This window comes from Pteropus vampyrus, unplaced genomic scaffold, assembly GCF_000151845.1.
Source record: "Pteropus vampyrus isolate Shadow unplaced genomic scaffold, Pvam_2.0 Scaffold20, whole genome shotgun sequence".
Classification (NCBI taxonomy): domain Eukaryota; kingdom Metazoa; phylum Chordata; class Mammalia; order Chiroptera; family Pteropodidae; genus Pteropus; species Pteropus vampyrus.
The window spans coordinates 3146078-3170574 of NW_011888801.1; the positions used below are offsets into that span (position 1 = coordinate 3146078).

Sequence of the window (24497 nt, forward strand, 5' to 3'; positions counted from 1 at the left end):
GGGGTGTCAGGAAATGAAGGAAGAAAATTATTGTTAATTCCTCTCCCCCTTTTTATACCATCAAGAGAATATAAACCAATAAAAAGCTAAATGTTGGCAATCCATAAAATTCCATAAGTGGTAATAAAGAAAAACTGAAACTATATTGATATACAACCAAACAAGGTAATTATCATTATTTTTTAATAAAGCCATTTATCATCAATAAATACCAAGGGGGATAGGAAAAATTACAGGCACGACAATGCCATCTTCCATAATTATAGCTATTAAGAATTTAAAGCATAATTATGTGAGGAAGGAAAAACTTTTAGGAAAGCTTTGTGCTGTTTTCTGCACAAAGTCATTTCTTGCATTTCTAAACAGTCAGGATTCTGTAAATGTTCCTGAATGATTGGATAGATGCTTGTCCCAACTTAGAGGAGCTTGTTTTCTAATGATCTATAATTCAGACCTTTCCTCTCCATTTCCAAGTTGGCCAGCAGCCCTGGAGGAAGGCCTGGAATCCAGGAAAAGGTATGTATGGTAATTATCTGCCTACTTCCTGAATGTCACTAGTCAAGATGACTTTATATAGCAGAAAGTTTGGTTTGCAGAATCCAGGGTCTCATTTATTTCATCTGAATAAACCTTGATTTACGCAGCTACTATTGACTAAATACCTAGGATTCAGGCACTGGGGGTATATAGAAAAAGGAATGAGTAGCTACTTTTGCTGCTGAGCGACTTACACCAGTGGCCGCAAGCCTTTTTGGCACCAGGGACCAGTGCTCCTACGAGAATCTAATGCCTAATGATCTGAGGTGGAGCTGAGGCGGTGATGCTAGCATTGGAGAGCGCCTCAAATACGGATGAAGCTTCACTAGCTTGCCAGCTGCTCACCTCCTGCTGTGCAGCCTGGTTCTCCTAACAGCCCACAGATCAGGTACCAGTCCGTGGCCCTGGGGTTGGGGATCTCTGCCTTACACTCTCAAAGAAAGACAGTTCTGCTCTCAATGTTGAGATGCAAGATAATAGAGTGGTTAAGATTATGCCTTGGAGCCTACCGGCCATACCCCAGTTCTGCCATTTAACACCTGTGAGACTTTGCAAAAATTAATTAATGTCCCTGCACCTCAGTGTCCTTGTTTGTAAAATAAAGATGGTACTAGTACTACCTCTAGGTCGTTATGAGAACTAAATGAGATGATACATGAAAAGTGCTTAGAAAAGTGCTTGCCACCTGGTGAGTACAATGTAAGTTAGCTGTCATTTAACCTGATTGACTAAGTAGTGTGATTAGGTACTTTGGGGCTGGTGCAATAGCAGCAGTTTGGGGACTTTGGGTCTGATGTAATAGTAGCAAAGTTTTCTCTGACTGGTGGTCATGGCAAGCTCTGTGGACAAGATAATGACTGTGCTGAGTCTTAAAGAGTGAGAGTATCTTCCACACAGCAGAAACCACAGGAGCAAGAGAATGGATGGACTCCGGAAATAGTACAATATGCCTGGGTAATTATACGCTGTATTCCAGAGCAACAAAATCGAACCAGTGTCAGAGAGAGATGAGGCTGCAGGGTCTCAGAGGTTTGGCAGAGTCTGTGTTGACTACTTCTCAAGGACTGAAACCCCTATTAAAGAATATTAAATGCAAAGGTGATGGTTAGTCAGATTTGCATTCCGGATGTATGAAGGCAGAAAACAGTGCTGGGTTCCCTAACCAGTATAACATGGGAGCCAAAGGGTAGGGTGAGGGGCAACTTTTAGAATTTTTATGATTAGAACTTCTACTCAGTAGGGAAATATTTCAGGGTTATACATGTTTGTGGGAAATAAACACCTGGACTGATTGGTTCTGAGTTTTATTGTGGTAGTCATTAGTGCTATTTGGCGAATGGCCCAGTTCTCCTCCACTTCCAGGCACATATATGAATAAATGTGGGATTGTGTTTTCTGGTCCCCTTGTGTGAGTGGGGTCATGTGTGTGAATGGGGTCATGTGAATAGTTCTGGCCCAGGAATTGTAAGGAAAGTGATGTGTTACTTTGGGGCTAGATTGTTTTATTGCTGGTGTAAGATCCTTCAGAACTTGCTCATTTCCCTCATCACAGTGACCAACATCATTCCAGATAATCTGCTCTATCAGCTAGATCCTACAATGAGGATGACATGAAGCAGAACTCCTAGCTCACTTCTAATTAATATGGAGCATGAGCGAGAAACCTTTATGGTTTCAAGCTAGGGGTAAAAAACAAACTTTGTCTGTAAAGGGCCAGGTCGAAACCATCTTAGACTTTTAGTTTGCAGGCCATATAGTCTCTGTCACAGCTACTCAACTTTTTTACACATAGAAAATATGTGAACAAATGGGCATGAAATGTCCTAATAAAGGTTTATTGATAACAGGCAGTAGGCTGTGTTTGGTCACCAGGCTGTGTTTGGTCACCAGGCTGACTCCTGCTTAAGGGACTGAGACTTAGCGGGTGTTCATTACCACAGGATAATGAAGATGATCCTAATACTCTACCCAGCTAGCTTTTAAAAATCTTTTTAAAGCAAATTTAATTTTATTTTAGGATTTATTTTTAAATAGAGGAAAATTTCAGATGAAGTGAAATGCACAGATCTTACATATACTGTAAAATGATTTTAATAAATGTATGTACTATGGATCTGCACCCCAATTAAGATATAGGGCATTTCTATCATTTCAGAAACTTCCCTTTTGCTGCTTTACACATCCTCTATTGGAAACAACTGTCCTGTTTGTGGACTTCATATAAATGGGATCATGTAGTATGTACTCATGTGTCTGTTTCTTTTTCAAAAAAATGTTTCTGAGATTTACCCATGTTGTCCATATCAGAAGTGTTATTCCATTGTATGACTATTTAATAATTTGTTACCCATTTTCTTTTTGATGGTTGTTTGTAATGTTTGGTTATTATGAATAAAGCTATTATGAGCATTCATGTGAAAGTCTTTGTGTAGATCTAGGTTTTTATTTCTATTGGATAAATACTTGGGAGTGCAATTGTTAGATAGATATTGGTTTAAATTTATGGAAACTGGCAAAACACCTATCCAATGTGATTGTACCATATACACTTTTGCCAGGAATGTGTGAGATTTCCAGTTACACTACATCCTTTTCACTATTTGGTGTTGTCAGTCTTTCTAACTTTATTTATTGTGATAGGTGTGAAATGGTATCTCATTATGGTTTTAATATATTTTCCTGATGACTAATGATACTGAGTATCTTTTCATGAGTTAAGTGGACATTTATCATATTTTGTGAATGGACTGTTAAAATATTTCCCCACTTAAAAAATTGAGTTATTTTTTGGTTATTGATTTGTAGAGTACTCTATATATTCTTACAAGTCTTTTGTCAGATATCTATATTACATCTGTATTTATATTTATTTAAAAGATGTCTTCCAGTCTTTGGGTTACCCTTTCATCTCCTTAATGGTGCCTTTTGATGGGCAGAAGGTTTTTATATTGATAAATATAAATGTATCTCTTTTCTTGGGGGTGGGGGTAAGGAGGGAAATTAGTATTTTCTGTGTTCTAAGAAATCTTTGCCTTCTTTGAGGTTATGAGATATTCTGTTTTCTTTTGGAAGCTTTAGAATTTTGGCTTTTATGTTTAAGTCTTCGATCCATGGTGAATTAATTTTCACAACTGTGAGTTAAGAATTGAGAGTCATTGTTTTTCACATGCTTATGTAGTGTTTTCAGCTCCCTTTATTCTTTTCAGTTATACTTCCCTTATTCAGTTATCTTGGAAACTTTATCAAAAGTCGATTGGCCATAAATGTGTGAGTTCGTTTCTGGTTTATTTGTTATGTTTCATTGATCTGTATTTTTATCCTTATGCCAATGCCATCCTGTTTTGATTACTGTAGCTTTATAGTAAGTCTTGAAGTCCTCCAAATTTGTATTTCTTTTTAAGAGTCTTTGTCTTTTTTGGGTCCTTTGCTTTTCTGTGTAAATTTGAAAATCAACTTGTCAGTTTCTACAAAAACATGCATCTGAGGTTATGGTTTGAATTGCATTGAATCTGTAGATCAATTTGTGGAAAACCGACATCTTAACAATATTAAATCTTCCAATCCAAAAAAACATTGCATCTTTCCATGTACTCATACGTTTTGTAGTTTTTAGTGCAGACTTCTTAACATGTCTTTTATTTTTTCATTGTCATTTTATGTTTTTGATGCCATTATAAGTGGAATGGTAAAATATTACATTTTTCATTATTTTGCTTTTAGTATGTAGAAATATAAAAATGGAATATAATTGATTTTTGTGTTTTAAGCTTGTATTCTTCAACTTTGCTAAATTCGCTTAGTATTTTTAGTTTTATAAAATTTGTTAGGAGGTTCTGTGTAAGCCATCGTATAATCTGGGAATAGAAACGGTTTACTTCCTTCTAATTTTATGTCTTTATTTCTTGTTCTCATCTTATTGCCCTGTCAAAGGCCTTCATTACAATGCCAAGTAGAAGGAGAATAGACATTCTTGCTCCCAATTTTAGAAAGTGTTCAGTATTTTATCATTGTGTATTTTGTTGGGTATAGATTTTTTTAGGTGCCCTTTATCAGATTGAGGGCGTTCTCTCCTATTCCTAGTTTATCATGAAAGGATGTGAATTTTGTCTAATGCTTTTTCCGCTTCTATTGAAATGATTGTGTGGGTTTTCTCCTTTTTTTTTCTTGTTGCATGGTGAATGCAATTTGTTGATTTTTAAAGTTAAATTCATCATGTTTTCCTGGAATAAACATCACTTGGTCATGATGTATTATTCTTTTTGTATATTTCTGGATTCAGTTTGCTAATATGTTTTTTTTTTAATTATTTTTCATTTTTTTTTAGGTGAGGCAACCCTTGGTTGACCTTATAGATTGCAAGGACCTTGTCAGCTTACAATCCTTTATTTTTTATTTTTTATACCTACAGCACCTGGTCTTCTTAGGTGGTCTCTCATCCAAGTACTAACCAGGCCCGACCCTGCTTAGCTTCCGAGATCAGATGGGATCAGGCTTGTTCAGGGTAGCATGGCCTTAGACTTGCAAATATTTTGTTAAGGGTTTTGAGTCTATGTTCATGATGGAAATTAGTCTTGTAATTTTTTTTCTTGTATATCTATCATATATGGGTGTATTATACTTGCCTCAAACTGAGTAGGGAAGTATTCCTTCCTTCTCTATTTTCTGAAAGTGAGTGTGTAATTTTGCTATTGTTTTTACCTTAAAATTTTTTTGATAGAATTCAGCAATGAAATCCTTTGGGCCTGTTGATTTCATTTTCAGAAGGTTTTTACATATTTTGAGTTTAATTTCTTTAGTAAATACAAGGCTATTGAGATTTTCTATTTTTTGTGTGTCAGTTTCTTTAACCTTAAGCTGCATTGTCAAGAAATTTGTTCGGTCCTCTAACTGTTGAATTGCTGAACATAAAGTTATTCACAGTGTTCCATTATTATCATTTTTAATGTCCATAGACTCTTTAGTGATAGCCTTCTTCCATTCCTGAATTGGTTTTCTTCCTCTCTTTTTTTCTTGTTTAGTCTCTTGCCTAGGGGTTTATCATTTTTTTCAAGCAGCTTTATCGAGGTAAAAATACATTCCATAAAAGTTACCCATTTTAAATGCACAGTTTGGTGAATTTTAGTAATAAATGCATTAATAACATTCTATCACCACAATCTAATATTAGAACATTTTATTACCTCTAAAAAATTTGTGCTGCCCATTCGCAGTCCCTCCCTGTTCCCACCTCCTGCTCTAAATTACCAGTAAACTAGTTTCTGTTTTTATTGATCTGGCTTTTCTGGACATTTCATACAAATGCAATCATACAGTAGTATATGGTCTTTTGTATCTGGCTTCTCTCATTTAGCATAATGTTTCTGAGATTCATGCATGTATGGCATGTCTCAGTACTCTGTTCCTTTTTATTGTTGAATAGTGTTCCATTGCATGGATATAGATCATTAAGTTTATCAGTTGATGGATATTTAGGGTGTTTCCAGTCTCAGGCCATTATGAATAATGCTGCTATAAATATTTATGTACACATCTTTGTGTTGATGTATGTTTCCTTTCAGTGGGTTTGACACCTAGAAGTGGAATTGCTAGGTTGTATGGTAAATTTATCTTTAACTTTTTAAGAAACTGCTAGACTGATTTCTTCAGTGGCTACACCATTTTACATTCCCACCATGGGTATATGAGAGTTCCAATTTTTCTACATTTGCCCAACATTTGTTATTGTTTATCTTTTTTTAAATTTCATTTTAGCCATTCTAGTGAGTTGATGGTATATCTTGCTGTGGTTTTAATTTGCATTTTTGTAGTGAATGACAATTTAGAATGCTCTTTATCTGTTTATTAGGCCATTTGTATATCTTCTTTGGTAAATATCTATTTAGATCCTTTGTCTATTTTGAAATTGGGTTATGTATCTTTTTATTATTGAATTGTAAGTATTCTTTATATATTGTGGATATAATTTCTATATGAGGTATATAATTTGCAAATATTGTTTCCTACTCTTGTCTTATCTTTATTTTTTTTACAATGGTATGTTTTGAATTGAAAAAGTTTTAAATATTGTTTCAGTCCAATATATCAATTTTTCTGTTACAGATAATATTTTTTGTGTTGTATATAAAAAATCTTTGTTTAATTAAAGGTCATGAAGATTTTCTTCTGGGTTTATCAATTTTATTAATATTTTAAAAGAACCAGCTTTTGCTTTTGTTGATTTTCTCTATTGTCAGTTCTTTTTTATTTCATTGGTTCTTTTTATATGCTTTGATTTTTTTTTTTTATTTTGGAAAAAAAATTTTCTATTTTTCTAATAGGTCATGGTTTTAAACTTCTAATTTTAGAAGCATTTAAAGCTATAAATAACCCCTTCAGGCATCACTTTAGCTGTATCCATTAGATTATGCTGTTTTTTATTTTTTTTATCAATATACCATTCAAAATATTTTCAAATTCTCCTTGCAATTTCTTCTTCGATTCATGAGTTTTAAAGAAGTGAATTGTTATAATTTTTATTTATTTCAGATTGTCTAGATATCTTATACTTTATTGAATTCTAACTTAATTCTTTTTTTCAGAGAATACGCTCTTTAAAATTTCAATATTTGAATATCTATTGAGACATTTTATGGCACAACTAATGGTTTATCTTTATAAATATACCTTGTGTACTTGAAAATAATGTGTATTCTGTAGTTATTGGGTATAGTGTTCTATAAATATCAGTTGGAATAATTTGTTCAGTAGTGTGTTCAAATCTACTGTATCCTTACCGGATTTTGTTGCCCTGCGGTTCTATCAATTTCTTAGAGAGAGGTATTAATCTTCTAACCATGATTATGGATTTGCCAGTTTGTACTTTTAGATTTATCTTGCTTTTACATCATCTATTGTGAAGTTTTTGTATATAAGTGCACAAACATTTATGATTTGTATGACTTCCTGATGACCTGATCCTTTAATCATTATGTAATATCTCTATTTAAATCTCTAGTAGTACTCATTTCTTGAAGTTTATTTTTTTGATATTGGTGTATCCATTTCAGCTTTTTTATACTTATATTTTCCAGAGTACAAATATAGTTTTCCGTTTGTTCACTTTCAACCTTTTTATGTATTTATATTATACATACATCTCTGTATATAGCAGTCAGTTAAGCCGTGTTGTTTTATTCAGGTCAATGATCTTTTCTTTTTAATTATAATGTTTAGCTGTTTGTATCACATACTTATTGATAAGTTTGGGCTTAAGTCTAACATTTTTTAAGATATTTTCTATTTGTCCCATCTGCTTTTCTTTATTCTCGTTATTTTTTTTGCCTTCTTTTAGATAAATGGAATGCTTTTTAGTATATATTAATTTCTCATATAGCTTTTAAATTATTTTTTAGCATTTTTTTCTAGAGATTAAAATTTGCATCCCCAATTTAGCTTCATTTTCCACAGCCTACTCAGAGTTAATATTGTACAACTTCACATAAATGTAACAACTTTGCCACAGTTTAATCCATTCTATTTACCTTTCCTTCTTTTGGTGCTATTTTGTTATTCACTTTTGCATCTATAATATAAACCCATTGTAATTTTTGTATTAAACTGTCAGTTTACATTTAAAGAGATTAAGAAAAAAATAATTTTTATATTAATATTTATTACTTCAGATGCTCTTCTTCCTATAGATACAAATTTCCATCTGGCAATACTTCTGTTAAGCATAATTTAGTGTAATGAAGGTCAGCAGAGATGAATCGTCTGTATTCATTTATCTGTAAAAACCTTTATTTTGTCTTCATTTTTGAAGGATATTTTTGTTAAATATGAAATTCAAGATTGATGATTTATTTTTTTCTTTTAGTATTTTAAAGATATTTTTCAATTGACTTCTGATATCCGTTGTTTCTAATAACAAGCCAGCCATCAATTGTTTTGTTGTCCCGTAAATTTAATGTATCTTTTTCCTCTGGATACTTTTAAGATTTCCTTTTCATCTTTTGTATTCAGAGCCTTAGTGTGGTTTTCTTTGTATTTATCCAGCTTTGAGTTTATGAAGACTTTTTGATCGGTATGTTGTTGTTTTTTCCCCCCAAAAGTTGGAAAATTTATGTCCTTTATTTATTCAAATATTGCATTTGCCTCATTTTCTCTTCTCATCTTCCAATTACATATGTTAGAGCACTCGATAGTGTCCTACATTTGACTGAGACTCTGCTCATTTGTTTTAATCTTTAAAAAAAAATCATTTTAGATACTTTTATTATATAATTTTATTTGGTTACTTATTTGTAGCTTAGAATTATATGTTGAGATTCCCCCATTTGTTTACTCATCGTGATGCTCTTTGAATTCCTTAAAAATATTTATAATAATTCTTTAAAGTCTAAACATTTGTATTGTCTCAGATCTGTTTCTCTTGCTTGATTTTTCTTTTGACTATAAATCACATTTTTACATGTCTAGTATTTTTCATTGTATACAAGACATTGTGGTAAAATATTGCTAAGATTCTGGATTTTGTTACATTCTTCTTAAAAGTGTTGACTTTTATAATAGATTGATTTTTGCAAATGAATTACTGGCGGATAACCTTGAACTTGAGGAGTCTTGTTTGCACATCTTCTTAAGAAGGGCAGCTCAGTTTCAATTTTGCTATTGGTCTTAGTGCAAAATCATAATCCTTGGGCATTGTCTGTACTTTTAAGGTGTTTCCCTTTAGGGATTTTGATATAAAGCCCAATGTATTTAGAATTAAAACTCCAAACTGACTCCCCTATGATGGACAGCTTATGAAGTACCTGGTAGCTTTTTTCAGCCTTTCATCTGTTAGTTTCTGCCAGACTATATGGACTTCCCTTGTGTCCCCCTGGTTCAGGAGTAAGCTAAGGATTTGTGAGGAGGGTGTATGCAGATTTTCTACTTCTGTCATTTCTCTGCTCTCATATTTCCCTTTACAATTTCCAACCACTTTGATTACCCTGCTCTCTGGTTTTTAAAGCTAGTGAGATTTCAGCTTTCTTCTTGAATTCTAGCTTCTATGTGCACTGCAGAGAGCAAAGTGGCCTCAAGGGAAAAACCATTTAAACATAGATATCACCTAATATGGTTCACTTCTTTAGTAAAGGTCAATGAATTTGCTCCATTCCTGCCTGCTTTGGTAGACAGTCGTTGCTTATATTTTCTTCAGAGTTCATAATTTTTACCTGTGGGAGAGTTAGTCTGATACCAGTTACTTCATTATTACCAGAACAGGAACTCCCATAAATAGCTTTCTTATATTCCTCTATAAGGCTGGAAATGGGGATAGCAATGAGGATGTGCTTCCGGTGTTCTCTTCACTCTTCTATTTTTGGTGATTTGGGATATTTTGATTGTACAGACTCCTTCCAGGGAACATGGGTCTTCAGCTGGATCCCTGCCTTAGCATAACTCTTATTTTTCATGGTGAATACCTTTTAATCAGATTGGCCTCCATGGTTTTTGGGAGACATGTCCAACTCTGCTCACTGAAGATGCTTAGAATTAAGTGGCTGAACCAGTGACTAATTTTATCACTAATATTCAATTTTTTTTTTCTGTGCATCTGGATTCATTTATTTGTTCAGATAGTCATTATAGACTGAGAGCCTATTGTGTATGAGGCACAGTTCAAGGTGCTGTAGTTCAGCAATGACTAAAACAAAGTCACCACCTCTTGAAGCTTACTTTGTAGATGGAGGAAGCAGAAAATGAACAGATAGTAAACAACTGTCAGATAGCATGTTTAGGTAAGAATTCTCTGGTGAGGGAAATACTTGTACTGAGATCAGAAGAATTAGAAAAAAGCCCCCCTTTGGAGGATTTAATGGAAGAGCACTTCAGACAGAGGGAACAGCAAATGCAAAGCCCTGAGCAGAAGTGTGATTAATGAGTTGGAGTGAAGTTTTAGGGGTCTTTGTGAACTATAGTGAGTGCTTTGGTATTTGCTCTGGGCGAGATAAGAAGCATTGATGGGTTTGTGTAGAGGAGTAACATAATTAGCTTATGTCCTAGACTCTAGGGGACAAGAGAAGAAGCAGGGACACCAGGGACATATGGGAGGATGCTGAGTTCTTGAGCTTCAGGGCGAGGGCCGGAGGCCCAGCTTTTTCCTGGGAAGAAGTGCTGGTGGCATCCATTATTCCTCTGTTGAGCCTAGCCTCCTCCCAGAGTAGGGACGCAGGCACTGCCATAGCTGAGATATCATCAAATTGGGTAACAGAGTTGCTCTGACCAGAGGACTCCCTGAAACTCTGCCCCTCCCAAACTGCAGCCCTCCCCAAGACACATCCAGTGGTGTCCTCAGCACGTACTGTGCCCCTTGCTGAGTAGCTCCAAGCCCCACCCTGGTGGCACCCAACCTCAGTTTTTGGCATGACCTCTCGAGGTAACAAAATCACAGCACAGGTATCAGCCATCTGTGGATTGTTTGCTGAATCTTACCAGGTGGCCCTGGAGGGGCATAGGCTGGAGTTAAACTTGGTCTGCAGCTGGACCCCTCTCAGGACTGTGGCACTGGATGCCTACGACATAAAGCCATGCTAATAAGACTGGAAGACTTAGGAGCTTTGCTTAGTACATAGAGAGAGAGACACAGAAAGGCAGCCAAAATGGGGAGACAAAGAAACATGTCCTACATGAAAGAACAGAGCTCCAGTAAAAATGGAGTCAAGCAATCTACCAGATGCAGAGTTCAAAACATTGGTTATAAGGATGCTCAATGAACTTAGGGGAAGAGTAGATGAACTCAGACCTTTAACAGAAATATAAAAAACATAAAAATGGAGATGGAAATTATAAAAGGGAACCAGACAGAAATGAATATAGTATCTGAGATGATGAGTATATTAGAGGGAATCAATAGAGTGGATGAAGTGGAACTTCGAATCACTGACTTAGAGGATGGGGTAACAGAGGACAACCAATCAGAACAGCAACAGGAAAAAGGAATCCCCCCTCAAAAAATGAAGATAATTTAAGGAGCCTATTGGACAACATCAAACATAACAGCATTCAGATCATAGGGGTACTAGAAGGAGAAGAGAGAGAGCAATAAGTTGAAAACCTATTTGACGAAATAGTGATGGAAAGCTTCCCTACTCTGGTGAAGGAAATAGACATATAACCCCAGGAAGCTCAGAGTCCCCCCAGAAAAGAACCCAAAGAGGCCCACACCAAGACACATCATAATTAAAATGCCAAAGGTTAAATACCAAGAGAGACTCTTAAAAACAGCAAGAGAAAAACAGTTACCTACAAGGGAGCTCCCATAAAACTGTCAGCTGATTTCTCAAAAGAAACTTTGCAGGCCAGAAGGCCTTGGCACAAAATATTCAAAGTGTTGAAAACTCAGGATCTACAACCAAGATTACTTTATCCAGCAAAGCTATCATTTAGAGCAGTGGTCCCCAACCTTTTTGGCACCAGAGACCAGTACTCCTATGAGAATCTAATGCCCGATGATCTGAGGTGGAGCTGAGGCGGTGATGCTAGCACTGGGGAGCAGTTGCAAATACAGATGAAGCTTTGCTTGCTTGCCTGGTGCTTACCTCCTGCTGTGTGGCCCGGTTCCTAACAGGGATTGGGGACCCCTGATTCTGAGTCAAAGGAGGAAGTCATATAGAGAAAGATAAATGCCATATGATTTCACATACATGTGGAATCTAAAGAACAAGCAACAACAACAACAACAACAACAAAAACCGAAACAAACTCATAGATACAGGGAATATTTTGAGGGTTATTAGATGGAAGGGGTGTTGGGGGGTTGGTGTAAAATGTATTAAGAAGTACAAATGGATAGTTACAAATAGTCATGGAGATATAAAGTATAACATAAGGAATATAGTCAATAATGTAATAAATATGTATGGAGGTAGAGGGGTACTAGATTTATTGGGGTGATCACTTCGTGAATTATATAGATTTCTAATCATTATGCTGTACAACTGAAACCAATTTGTATACCAACTATAATTGAAAAAAATCTCATTGAACACTGTAAGTATGAGGAACAAGTTATCTATTATATTCAAATAAAGCTGTAAAAAAAAATGGGAGAGCCAAGCTCAGAACCTGGCATATAGTAAAAGTTTAATAAATGTTACTTAAAATTAGTTTTATTGCTTTGTTTGATTAAAAAATACCTCACCAATTTAATGTAAGAACACCTAAAGAGAGTACTAATAGTAGGTTAAATAAATAGCATATTAGATTGAAACTAGAAGTAGCAGCTCATGTTCATTCTCTTGATTTGTTAATGGCTGAAGTTATTTGCAATCTTGTCCAGATGTACACTAATGTGTATATTTTTCCCAGCTCCTTTTACTTCCGCCTCTGTTTTTCCCTGTCTCCTCCTTCTCCTGCCCTTTGCCCTTCCCACTGCTCCTATCATTTACTGAGGACTAACCAAATGTACTAGTCACTCATTCCTGGCACTTTATGCACAAAGCCTTCTTGCAGCCTTCAGTTTAATGGGGTGATGGAGAACACAGTCCGAGAGTCAGAACCACCAGGTTCTAGCACTGCCCATAGCTGTGTGATCAGAGACATTTTACTAAACTTCTCTAAGGCTCAGTTTGTGTGTCTGTAAAATGAAATGACGGTTCAGTTTTCAGGCTGTGATTGAGAGTGTGTAAAGCCACTTGGTGAACTCAGTGTATTATAACGTACTCTACAAGTCTCATGATCAAGGCCTCCCTTCCACATATAAGGAACCAGACACCCAGAGAAGTCCGAAGACTTGCCCAGAGGACATAGTACCTCTCAGCCTTTCACAGAGGTTCACCTGTCACCTCTCTTGTTAGAAGGGAAAAGGCAGGTGTAACCGAGTGCTGCCTGACCGTCGTGAGAGGCAGCGTAGCATGCTGTGTGAGAGCTCAGCTTCACTGCATGCAAATTCAGGTTCTGTTGCTTACTAGCTGTGTGCCTTTGAGCAAATTATTTAACTTCTCTGTGCCTTAACTTACCTCATCTGTAAAATGGGGCTAATAATGTTACCTATTACATAGAGCTGTCATGAGGATTAAGTGAGGTAATATACGCAGAGTACTTAGAACAGCATATAAGTATTGTCTCGTAATATTTGCATTGATCGTGAAATGTAATTGAGCATTGCTAAGAGGTTGTCTGTCTTTTCAGCAGCACCCAGTCCAAGTGCCTACTTCCTCTGTACTTGGTCTCAGACACCCCCACCCCTGCACATAGTCTCATGAATGGGATACACCTCTTCCCCCTGCAGCTGAATCACCATCTTCTTTCCCTCTCTCTCAACCTCCCTCTCTGGTTCTGGTCTGCCATCTGACCCATTTGCTGCTCCTGTCAGGTCAAAGATAGTGAGGCCTTAGTGGGGTACCCAGGCAGCATGTCATGTCCCAGCGCTGTTGTACATCTTGTTTCAGAGATATTTTGCTGTAATGTTCTGTGACCTTTTCCATTGAGTGAAGTAGTTGGAGAGCCTCTCAGTAAGGGAAAATTGAGCTGTTTTATTCCTCCCCAAGGAGGCTCCTGTTTCCTTTCCACCATTCATTTGAAAGCTATCATTTTCTTGATTTTTATAGCTGAAAAACACCATTGATTCACTAGGTGTTAGATGCTAAGAGTTCTCCTATTGACATGCCTATTGACAGTTTTCAGTATATTCTGCGTCTAATTATCACTCTTGGCTAAATGATACACCTTGTGGACTTGAGCGATGGAGTCGATAGCTTTCACCACATTGTTCTGGCGGTGCCTATTGAGCCTGGTGTCACAGAGATGTGATTTATGTGATCAGAAAGAAAATTTCTGTTGGTGTGCTGCATAATTAAAGCAAGTACGGAGTGACTGGTGACAAAAAATCAGGTCTGCCGATGTCATCCCCAAATGAGGAGAGATTTCTATGGTAAGCAGCTGTGACAGTGAAGACTCTCTCTTGGCATTTTTTGCTTTGCAATTTTCAAAGGTTCGATTTTCCTCCTGGCCCTGACTGAGGATTCCTCCTCTCTACCTTCCTGTCTCTGTGTATTCAAAGCCCCAGGATGTATTTGCTCTTGTTCCTAAGGATTGGAGCCACAGGGTTTGCTCTGGGAGGGGCTTACTTTTGGGATGTGTATGTTTTGGAGGGAGATAGTTCAGAGAATTTGGGCAGGCTGAAGTCCACTTTGCAGCTAGGGAGAATGGAGGCTTAAAACAAATCTTGTCCTTTGTATCAGCCAGTTTGGGTTTCTTTGACTAAGACGGAAGGTTGAGAATACCATTTTCTCTATGCATGAGAGGAGTGGTTCCTGTATGTGAATAGCACGATCTGAGAGTTGATGGAGATTCTTGCCAGCCCTAGTCGGGAACACCAGGGAAGTGTAGGAGGCAAAAGCTGCATCTGTATTAAGGAAACAACTCTGGTGTGGAACAACTTCTCCCCACCCCACCACTTCAACTATGTCTTTACTGATGCCGTTCATAAACATTCTTCAGATCTCAGTAGTCAAGGAAACTACTTTCTGTGCTGGTTTAGTGACATTTTCTGTGAGGCTAAGAGTCAAATTACTTAGCCTCTGTGGACCTCAGTTTTCTTATCTGTAAAATGAACCAGGGATCCCTATAATACTAATATACTGAGGCTTAATGAATTAGAGGTCTGAAGTAAGGGTTGAAGAATATAAAGTTGTTAATCTGAGTGGTCCCTGAAGGGATTCACTGGCCAGGCCTCCATTGGCCAAAAAGAAGTACTTCGTGTATGTGATTTATCTAAGATGGATCACCCCCTACTTCATACAAGACTAAAAGAATCTTTAAGATGAAAATATGTTATAGTGAGACAGTTGATGATGGGTGTGAATTGAACATCTGAATCATGCAGAAGGAGCAGACATTTCCAGGCATCTGGGTTGGCAGTGCATTTGTCCTGGTGGCTAGCAAAAGTCCTGAGTAGAACTGACCTTGGTCATCGGTGGGTGGTTGGGGCTGTGCAAAATGATCAAGATTTTGAGGTATTGTGTAGCTGAGATTATGACAAGGGAGACTTTTGAGGTCATTATTCCAGACAGGTTTCTTTCCTGGAAGCCAGAGAGGCCTTGTGTGATTTCTGTTACCATCAATTCTTCATGAACCTCTGTGTGTAGCAATTTTGCAGTTCAGATTTTTAGAATGAGAGTGAGAGAAAGAGAGGGAGGGAGGGAGGGAGAGAGAGAGAGAGAAAGAAATAAGTCAACGACATAAATACTTTGACTTGGGAAGCTCACTCATGTACAAAATCAGAGACTTTGTGATTTCAGTCACAATTAGAACTTTTAAATACAGACTATGCAGTTATCTTTGAGGATGTTTTGTGATTAGGGCATAATAGTACTTTGTCTTGAACTTGAAAATATAGCAAGGTAAACCGTGAAATTTAGCAAGGTTCCTGAAAACTCAAGAAATCTCATATAATTTATTTTATGTTAATTCATGTTTATTTAGATCTGGACTAGTTCTTAAACTGTCAGTAGTCCAGGGTAATTTCTCTGCAAATATGGAAGGCTCTTTGAACGTTCTAGTAGGATTATGGGTTTTTTTCTAGTCTGTCTGTAATAATTACTAAGCACAGCTCTGTGAAGCCTCCTCATTACATTAATGTGTTGTTAATGCCACACAGCACTGTCAGAAGATCCTGGCTAACCCATCAGGATCAAGTTGATCAACTGCCGGTTGAGATTCCTTTTTTTCCACCTTTGTCTTGGCAAGTGGTACAACTTAGAAGCCCTGACTATGCCTTACATGTCACAGGCTTCAGTGATGCCTGTGGTTATGAACCATGGTTATTCTGCTGTGTGCTGGGGTCCCAACATCTGAACCACAGTTGATTTATTGAGATGTTAGAAATTAGAGGAAAGAATGCACTTTGGGATTCTTTGACCCATAGATCTTCCTACTCTATGTCGCAGGCTTTTAAAATGTGTCTCCCTTCTGTGTCCTGTCTTTCCCCCACTCAGAAGATACCTCCTGCTGGCAGAGGTGTCACTTGGTGGCTTTTAGGGCAGTACAAGATTTGCTCTGGTTATGTTGACATAATTTGATTTTCTTGAGACTGCTTCTTGTCTCTACCTGTTTGAGCTCTGGAATCCTTGTCGAGAGTGAGTGTGCAGAATATGTTCTCACCTCTCAATTCATTGTGACTCTAGCTAGAGGTCTGTCCCATGGCTGTCAGTGCTCTAAATCCCAGCTAGTAGAGGGAGCATGTAAGATGGAGCGAGCACTAAGCATATGGCCAGGGTTTGTGTGTGGAGGGGCATGTGGTGCAGGGTGGGGAAGCAGCATTTTCCCTCTGGGATTGTCAAGAGAGGTAGAGCCTTCAAGGAGATGCAAAGGCACAGCAAACTGGACAGGGCTCGGGCCTGGGCAGCCGCGGGTGTGCCTGGCGAGTGAGGAGGCAGAGTGGCCTGCGTTGCCCAGCTACTAACAGGGGGTCTGGAATTCAACGTTTCCCCCAAGCAGCCCAGCTCCTTAAAAGGGCAAATTATTATTTTTGTTCTTTTCTGTCTGTGGGATTGTTTATGCATCTCAAATGAGCTGTAAAGGGAATTTTGTGCATTCGATAAACTTTTACTTTAAAGGAGGCAGGTTGGAAAAAGGTTCGCTGTCACATTAAATGCCAGCTATTGTGCTTTTCATTCAGCTTGACGAGCAGAGACCTAAAATGGCAGGGGATTAAATTGATGCAATGACAAGAATTCATATAGGAGACTGTGGGAATGGGACAGAATAGTGCCGGGGCTGCACGGTGTTGTGGTGTTCTTTGATCTGCCTTAGATAGAAGACATAATCTACCTGTATTTATGTTGATTCTAAATAGGGAGTGTGTAAACAGAGGCTTGTCATTTTTCCTATAGTCTTCGAGTTGAAATTAAATAGCTATCCATTTTGAGCAATGGACGTGTTTCTGAGTAATGAGTTAAGTGCAGTTTTTGAGCACTTGGATCTTATTGTACATCACAATGAGAGCATTTTTGTTGCTCAACTGGGTTCCTGTTACACAGGCACGCAAACGCAGTACGTGGGCACTTGTGAATTATTCATTTGTTAAAGGGCATTCTTTATATTTTTAGAAAAATTCACCTTTGTCTTGGTGAATTTAAGCAGTAATAACCACAACTCCGAGTAGAATAAACACCTCCTTTTCCAGTCTCAGTCTTTGATGCAGGGAGCTGCAGATGATATGTTCCTGCCTTCTGGAGAAATACGTATGTGTCTTTCATCTGAGAAATGTCTTTCTGGAGCAGTACCAGCTGGAAGATGTCAGCTGGGATGACCAAGCACTTGATCAATTGATGAGGGGTGCGTCAAAGGTGGCTGAGAGCCATTTATATACAGTGTGTTTGAAAGCACTTTGAAAAGTATAGCGTGCTTAACGTGCATTTGTATATAATGTGAGAGCGTATTTTTATTAGCCACGTTTTCACATATGGTTCCAAAAAGAAGAAGGCATTGCGCTGAGCTCAAACATTGTTCTTCTCTCTTTGTATAGCTAGAAAATCATCTTTATGCAATTATTTGAGTAATGATGTTGACACTTTTTAAGGCTTCATAAGGAACTACCCTAATTTCTTAAAACACTGCATTTATCACATCCACACTTAACTTGAAGAAAAAGTGAACTCCCTAGCCTGGGTTTAAGACTTTCCACAGTTTTGACCGACTTTCCTCTGAAATTAAGCTCTTATGCCAGAATGTTTTATCTACCATTAGTTCCCATTCTCAGCCTTACATTTGTGCTTTTACTTACGCTGTTTCTTCTATTCAAGGGGCTGCCTTCCCCTGACCTCTGCCCATCAGATGCAGCCAAGGAACTGCCTGTTTCAGTTCTCCCTCTACGCCTTCCCTGCAGCTCCATAGTCACCCCCAAAAGTGAGTGTGCTCTTCCAGCAGCACTTGGTGGGAATTATCCATTGCCATGTTGTATAGTTTCTTTATCTTCCCTGCTGGATTCTTAGTCTTAATGGTTCAGGGTACTAACAGGAATGATAATGGGATAATAAAAACACTTATCCGGTCAGCTTTTACTGATTGCCTATTGTGTGCTAGGTGCTAGGGATGAAGTGGAAATCAAAAATCAGACATGGACCCTGGATTCATGGGGCTTACGTTCTAATGGGGACGATAAACCATCACAATTATCACAGTTTCACAAATCAGTGTAAAAATGTTGACTGTAATAGGTGGCATAAAAGGACAGGCACATGGTACTGTGAGGGATTGTGAAGAGGCATTTGAACTATTAGGGAAGGCTCCCTGAGGGCAAGACTGGCTTCGTAGTTTGCAGGGCCCAGTGCAACATGAAAATGCAAGGCCTCTTGTTCCAAAATGATTAAGAACTTCAAGATGGCAACAGCAGAACATTCAGTCAAGTGTGGGGTCCTGTGTAGCTGAGCAGGTTGTACTTCCACGAAGCCAACGACGCGTAAAGATGTGAGGTTTGTGCTGAGATGTGAAGGCAGAATGGGATGGGAAGACAGTTCCAGGCCGAGAAACAGCATGAACAGAGTCTCGAACAGGAAGGAGGGTGGCACATTTGTAAACTGGACGAAGGTCACTGTGGCTGGAGTACAGAGAGCAGGCGGGGAATGTGGTGAGGCCAGGGAGGTAGAGAAGGTGTCGGTAGGCCAAGCACAACCCTGACGGTTTCTGGTATGTACGTATTTATTTAAAATTTATTTTTCAATTACAGTTGACATACACTATATTAGTTTCAGGTGTGCAACGTAATGATTAGACATATACCTTATGAAGTAATCGCCCTGATAAGTCTTTGGTACCCCCGATACCACACATTGACTGTTTTCCCTATGCTGTACTTTACATCCCGACGACTATTTTATAACTGGCATTTTGTACTTCTTAATCCTTTCACCTTTCACCCATACCCCTAACTCCCTTCCTATCTGGTGACCATCAGTTTGTTCTCTGTATTTATGAGTTTATTTTTATTTTGTTTGTTTGTTTACTTTGCTTTTTAGGTTTCACATATAAGTGAAATCATATGGTATTTGTCTTTCTGTATCTGACTATTTCACTTCGCATAATACCTCTCGGTGCATCCATGCTGTCCCAAATGGCAAGATTTCATTCTTTTTAATGGCTGAGTAATATTCCATCGTATATACATATCACATCTTTTTTACCCATTCATCTATCTTTATTCTCTGAGACCCGCACAACTACTCAAGTGTTTTAAGCAGGAAGCTAAGAAACTCAGGTTGGGATTTTGTAAGGTCACGCTGGTTGCAGACAGATGGTGGGAGCAGGAGTGAAAGTAGGACATTTTTTCAGGGCATTGTAGCCATCCAGGCGAGACAGCAGAGATTTGCATCAGTGTGGTGGTGGTGGTGGTGGTGGTGGTGGTGGTGGAGGAAAAAGAAGTGGAAAGTGTCGAGGTGTTTTGAGGAGACCCAGTCGGCAGGGCTTGGCAGAGCGGCACTGAAGGAGCAAAAGATGATGAAGGTGACATCTAGATTTCTGGCTTGAACCATTGGGTCGACCCTCATGAAATTGCCTACATTTTGCCATTTGGGATCTGCAGAAACAGCAAGTTTGTATGATGCAGTCTAACAGATGAGTGGTTGGTGGGAATGCAAGAGCAGGTTACAAATTGGGTTCTGACACATTGACTTTGAAGTGCTTTTGAAATCTCTGAGGATAAAGTGGGGGCAGTTACATATATATGGACCTTAAAGGAGTGGCCTATACAGAGGTATAATGTTGCTATACGAGGTACCCTGTGAGCACTTTACAAAGGTTATCTTGTGTATAACTCGCAGTAGTCCTATGGAGACTGTATTATTGTACTCTTTTAGCAGATTCAAATATTGTGGCTCAGATTAACTTGTCTAAGGTCACACAGCAAGTAGAAGAGCTGGGTTTTGAAGCCCGGTAATTTCAATCCAGGGCCAACGCTCTTAACCACTATGCATGCGGCTTCCCTGATGGGATGGCTTTCTCACCCCGCTAAACACAGCTCTTTGTATGGAGTAGGTCCTTAGGAATTCATTATTAAATAAATGAATGTAAAACATTTGATGAAAATAGCAGCAAATTCCCTATGAATAGGAGATTTTTGGAAGAGATTCCAAGGCCCCAAAGTATGAGTAAACATAGACGGAATTTAAATGGTTAGCTTCCTGGTTATTTTCATGGCAATTTTCTATTTTACCACTAAGCACTACCCCCAACTCCTGCTGCGGTCTGAACTTTGTATAGAGCACCTTGGTTGAAGACATAGCATTTTCTCTCAGATGGGTCACTTGATAAATTAGGCGCTCTCTCCAGTGTACTTGGGGTGAATTTTACATAATTTTGGCATTTCAGGGCTAAGAGCTGCTAAGGGCTAAGAGCTGCTGCCATGCCCTCCCCGGCACCCTTGGAGCACGTTGCTAAGTCACCAGGGCACTCTTTTTGTGTTGCTGTGCCTAGATGCTGATTCAGAATCCTTCTCAACACAGTACCCCTCTCATTTTAGGACTAAGGAAACTGAGATCCAGAAGTATGGTACTCTAACAATCAGAGTTAATGCAAGAGTAAATCTGTTTGCTATTGTTGATCTGAGAAGGTTCACAGGAACTAGATTAAATCCCTTTACAGGTAAGGAAGCGGAGGGCCCCAGAGGGCAGTGACCTGCTCATTTGTGGTACAAATGGAGCTCAGACCCTCATTTTTAATTCCCAGTTAGTAAATGGTCCCTCCTCTGGTCTGGAAGAGTGAAAACCTTTTGCCACTTAGCGAATCCACTTCCTGTATCGGCTCATTCAGTATGACTGAGCACATCTAGTTGTATGCATGCATTTTTCGTCAGCTATTCCCCTGGAAATTTCCTCCTCATGAATGTGGACGGTGAAATGAATGATGTGAATTATGTTTTATTTGGGTTTCCTTTTGATGCAACAAGTATTTATTTAAGGCTTCTTGGTACTCTCTGCTATGCCTACCCTGGAAATACAGTATTTTATTCTCTTTGCCCTTGATGTTGAAATGAAGCATATTGTTTCCCTTTAGGATGCCATTAAAAGTCGATGATGACCTTTACAATGACTAATAGTTTTCATGGGGCTTTAATTGTGATTTTTTTTTTTTTTTTTTGGCAGAACAGCATCAGTCTGCTTCATATGTCTTTTGTATCAGAGAATCAATGAAAACTGCCGCCTTTTGTTGATGCTATAGGAGATTTTATGCCAATGACAAGGGATTTGATTTAATATTCTCTTTAAATAAGATCGACACCGCTGCAGTTATAAACTCTTCGAAAAACTGTCAAGCCCATCAATATAGCATGAAACAAAAAGTTAGCAGCCTGATATAAATTAGCTCATGCAATGTGTCTTTGGAAAAGGTGGTAGATATTTATGATTGCATGCTAAAATATATATATTTAGAGGTTTCTATCTGTTCTTTCAACTGTTAGTAGGAAATGTAGAGAGGAGCATTTTATTACCATTATCTTCTAAATTGCAAACTTTCTTTGCCAGTTAATGATTTTCTGGGGCAATTCCGAATGTGGTGACATGATATAAACAGGTATTTATGATCTGTGATACAATCCTTAGTGAGTATGGATTTATAGTTAAATGGCGAAGTGAGAATCTAGCTAGCGATTATTGACAGACTTTCTGGAATCTATATTTTGTTTGTTTTCATTATTCATACACACTTTCTTTTGGGGCCTGATTAACTGTGTTTCCTAGTTTAACTGAAAGGTTAGTATGAGACTTTGGTATTCAGGGACATATACTTTGTATGTTTGGGAGCGAGTGTGATGCCTTGTCCCCATTCCTGTTCCCCAATACCTTGCCATTTACATTCAACAATAATTAGGCTATATGATCACTCCATCTCTCTCAGGCCCTGTTCCAAGTGAACAGGGAACTCAGGCCAGAGCAGAGCTGATAGACAAGAAATGATTGGGGTGAGCATGTGTGCACAGGTTGTTTAATGTCAGAGACCTGGGGAGAATCCAGAGTTTCCTAGGTAGGAGTCCCTGTGGCTCCTGGAACAAAGGATGGTATTTTCAGAACGACATCAGACAGGTGAGGACACCAGGCACATTATAGATAACTGGGCAATATGGATCATGTTGGTAGAACAAGAACAGGCAAGAGGCTGAGCCAGGCAAATCTGACGTCAGGCAATCCAAAGAGAGTGTGTGTGGGGTGTTTAGCACACTCGGAATATTGCAGTAGAGCTGCTGATGGCACCAAGAAGAGCTCTGGGGAGGCCATTGCTTTCATGAGATATTCTTCCAAAAGAGGTTCACTCAAAGTTGCCTGCAGTGCCTGACCCATGGGGTGAAACCACCTGACCACAGTTTCTTGATGTGTAGTTCATGGGCCACCTACATCTCAGTCACCTGGGACTTCAATTAGACTCTCTTGCTGGGAAGCTGAGAATCTATATTTTGAAAAGTTCCCCAGCGGAGTTCTCTGCAAATCAATTAAAGTTTAGAACCACTTCTCCAGAACTAATGAATCTTGCCAGGTTAGAAGAACGTTATCTCTCTCTCTCTCTCTTTTTTTTACCCCCAGAAGAGCGTAGGATTTGTATCTTGAGAGATTGGGATATTCTTTGGATGGATCTAGAACAGAGGAGCTTTACTTTACAGGTCCATTCTGATATTCTCCAGAAAATATACGATATATGTTTTCTTTAGGTTGTGTTTTGATATTTCATAGACACAAATTTGCATGCAACTTCAAAGGTCCAAAGTTCCCCCATCATGAACCGTGTATTGAAGACTCTTGGCTGGAAGAGAAGGTTATAATTCTTGCTGCTGCCTTTCACTGATCATACTACGCTTGTTCAAGCAGTTGTGTTAAAAGGACAATTAAGATATGACCAGTAGATATTGTCCTAGGGAAAGCTCTGCTTGGTTGAAATTCTGGGTCTTCGTGTTTTACACCTCAGTGAAAACTGAAGCATGTGGCTCCCCGTAGAGATAATTAATCCATTTGTCACCATTGGAAAGCATTGGTATTCTTGAACTTGCATTCGTGTGTTAACTTGAATGTTTGGTATTCTTTCTTTAGCCTTAGTCCTGTCGCTATGTGTGAATTATTTGGGAGCACCTCTTGAGGAGGGGGAAAAGTGAAGAGCTTCCTTCTCTTGGGCTCAAGGACTTTGAAGACCCAGCTTTTCTGTCTGGTAGATATGGCTCTAACATGGAGTGACTCACAGAAACATGGATTTATCTTGTTTTTTGGGGGAGTTTTTCATGGGTATGAGTCACTCATCAGACCACACAACAGCTGTCATCTGCCCAGCATTTTTGTCATTTTGGAGGAGACAAATGTAAACTGAGAAAGTCTTTCTGCTGTTTTCCTGGGTGGTACTTAAGCTGCCTCAGTGTTCTTTTCTGGGATTTATTAGTTAATGATTTTCTTTTCAATAAACATTTGTAGCATATTTAGTGTGGTATTCCAAAGAGGCAGTGGTAAATAATTTGGCAGCCTTTTCAGTGTTATTGGACTTTTGTTCTGTTTTTAATCTTAGGACACCCTTTTCCCACTCAGCCACTCGGGGCTGCTTTCCTTTCCCTAACCTGGACCCCACTGCCTAAAACGTTCATGTTCTCTCCCTAAGAGAGAATACTAACTGAGCGCAGGCATCTGGTTGACACAGCCTGATCAAAACGCTTTGAATTTTGAAAATGATTCCCCTATTGCTATTGAGCCTCATGATAAAAGCAAAGCAGTTGTCATCTTGAAAACAAAGCTGTATACATGGCAGAGCCTTTCCAATTAGCGCACTTAAGATGCATGTTAGAAATGATGGGAAGTGGGATGTTACAGAGCGAAATGCAGGTAATAGGGCTTTAAATTTTCATGTTTCAGTTGCTTTTTTCTACTGTAGTTTTAAGAAAATTGTTGCACATTATTGGAGCTTCTAAGTACATCTTAACATTGATCTCTCTGTTTACAATAATATCTTCCAAAACAACAGAAATGTTGGTT

General features: G+C 38.4%; 1 protein-coding gene and 1 pseudogene across 2 annotated transcripts in view; one reads left to right on the plus strand and one right to left on the minus strand.

Annotated features, from left to right (window-relative positions):
- Nucleotides 1-24497, plus strand: part of LRMDA (leucine rich melanocyte differentiation associated) — a 999992-nt gene that overhangs the window by 327200 nt on the left and 648295 nt on the right. The window lies entirely within an intron of this gene.
- LOC111736602 lies at nt 4937-5055 on the minus strand (annotated as a pseudogene).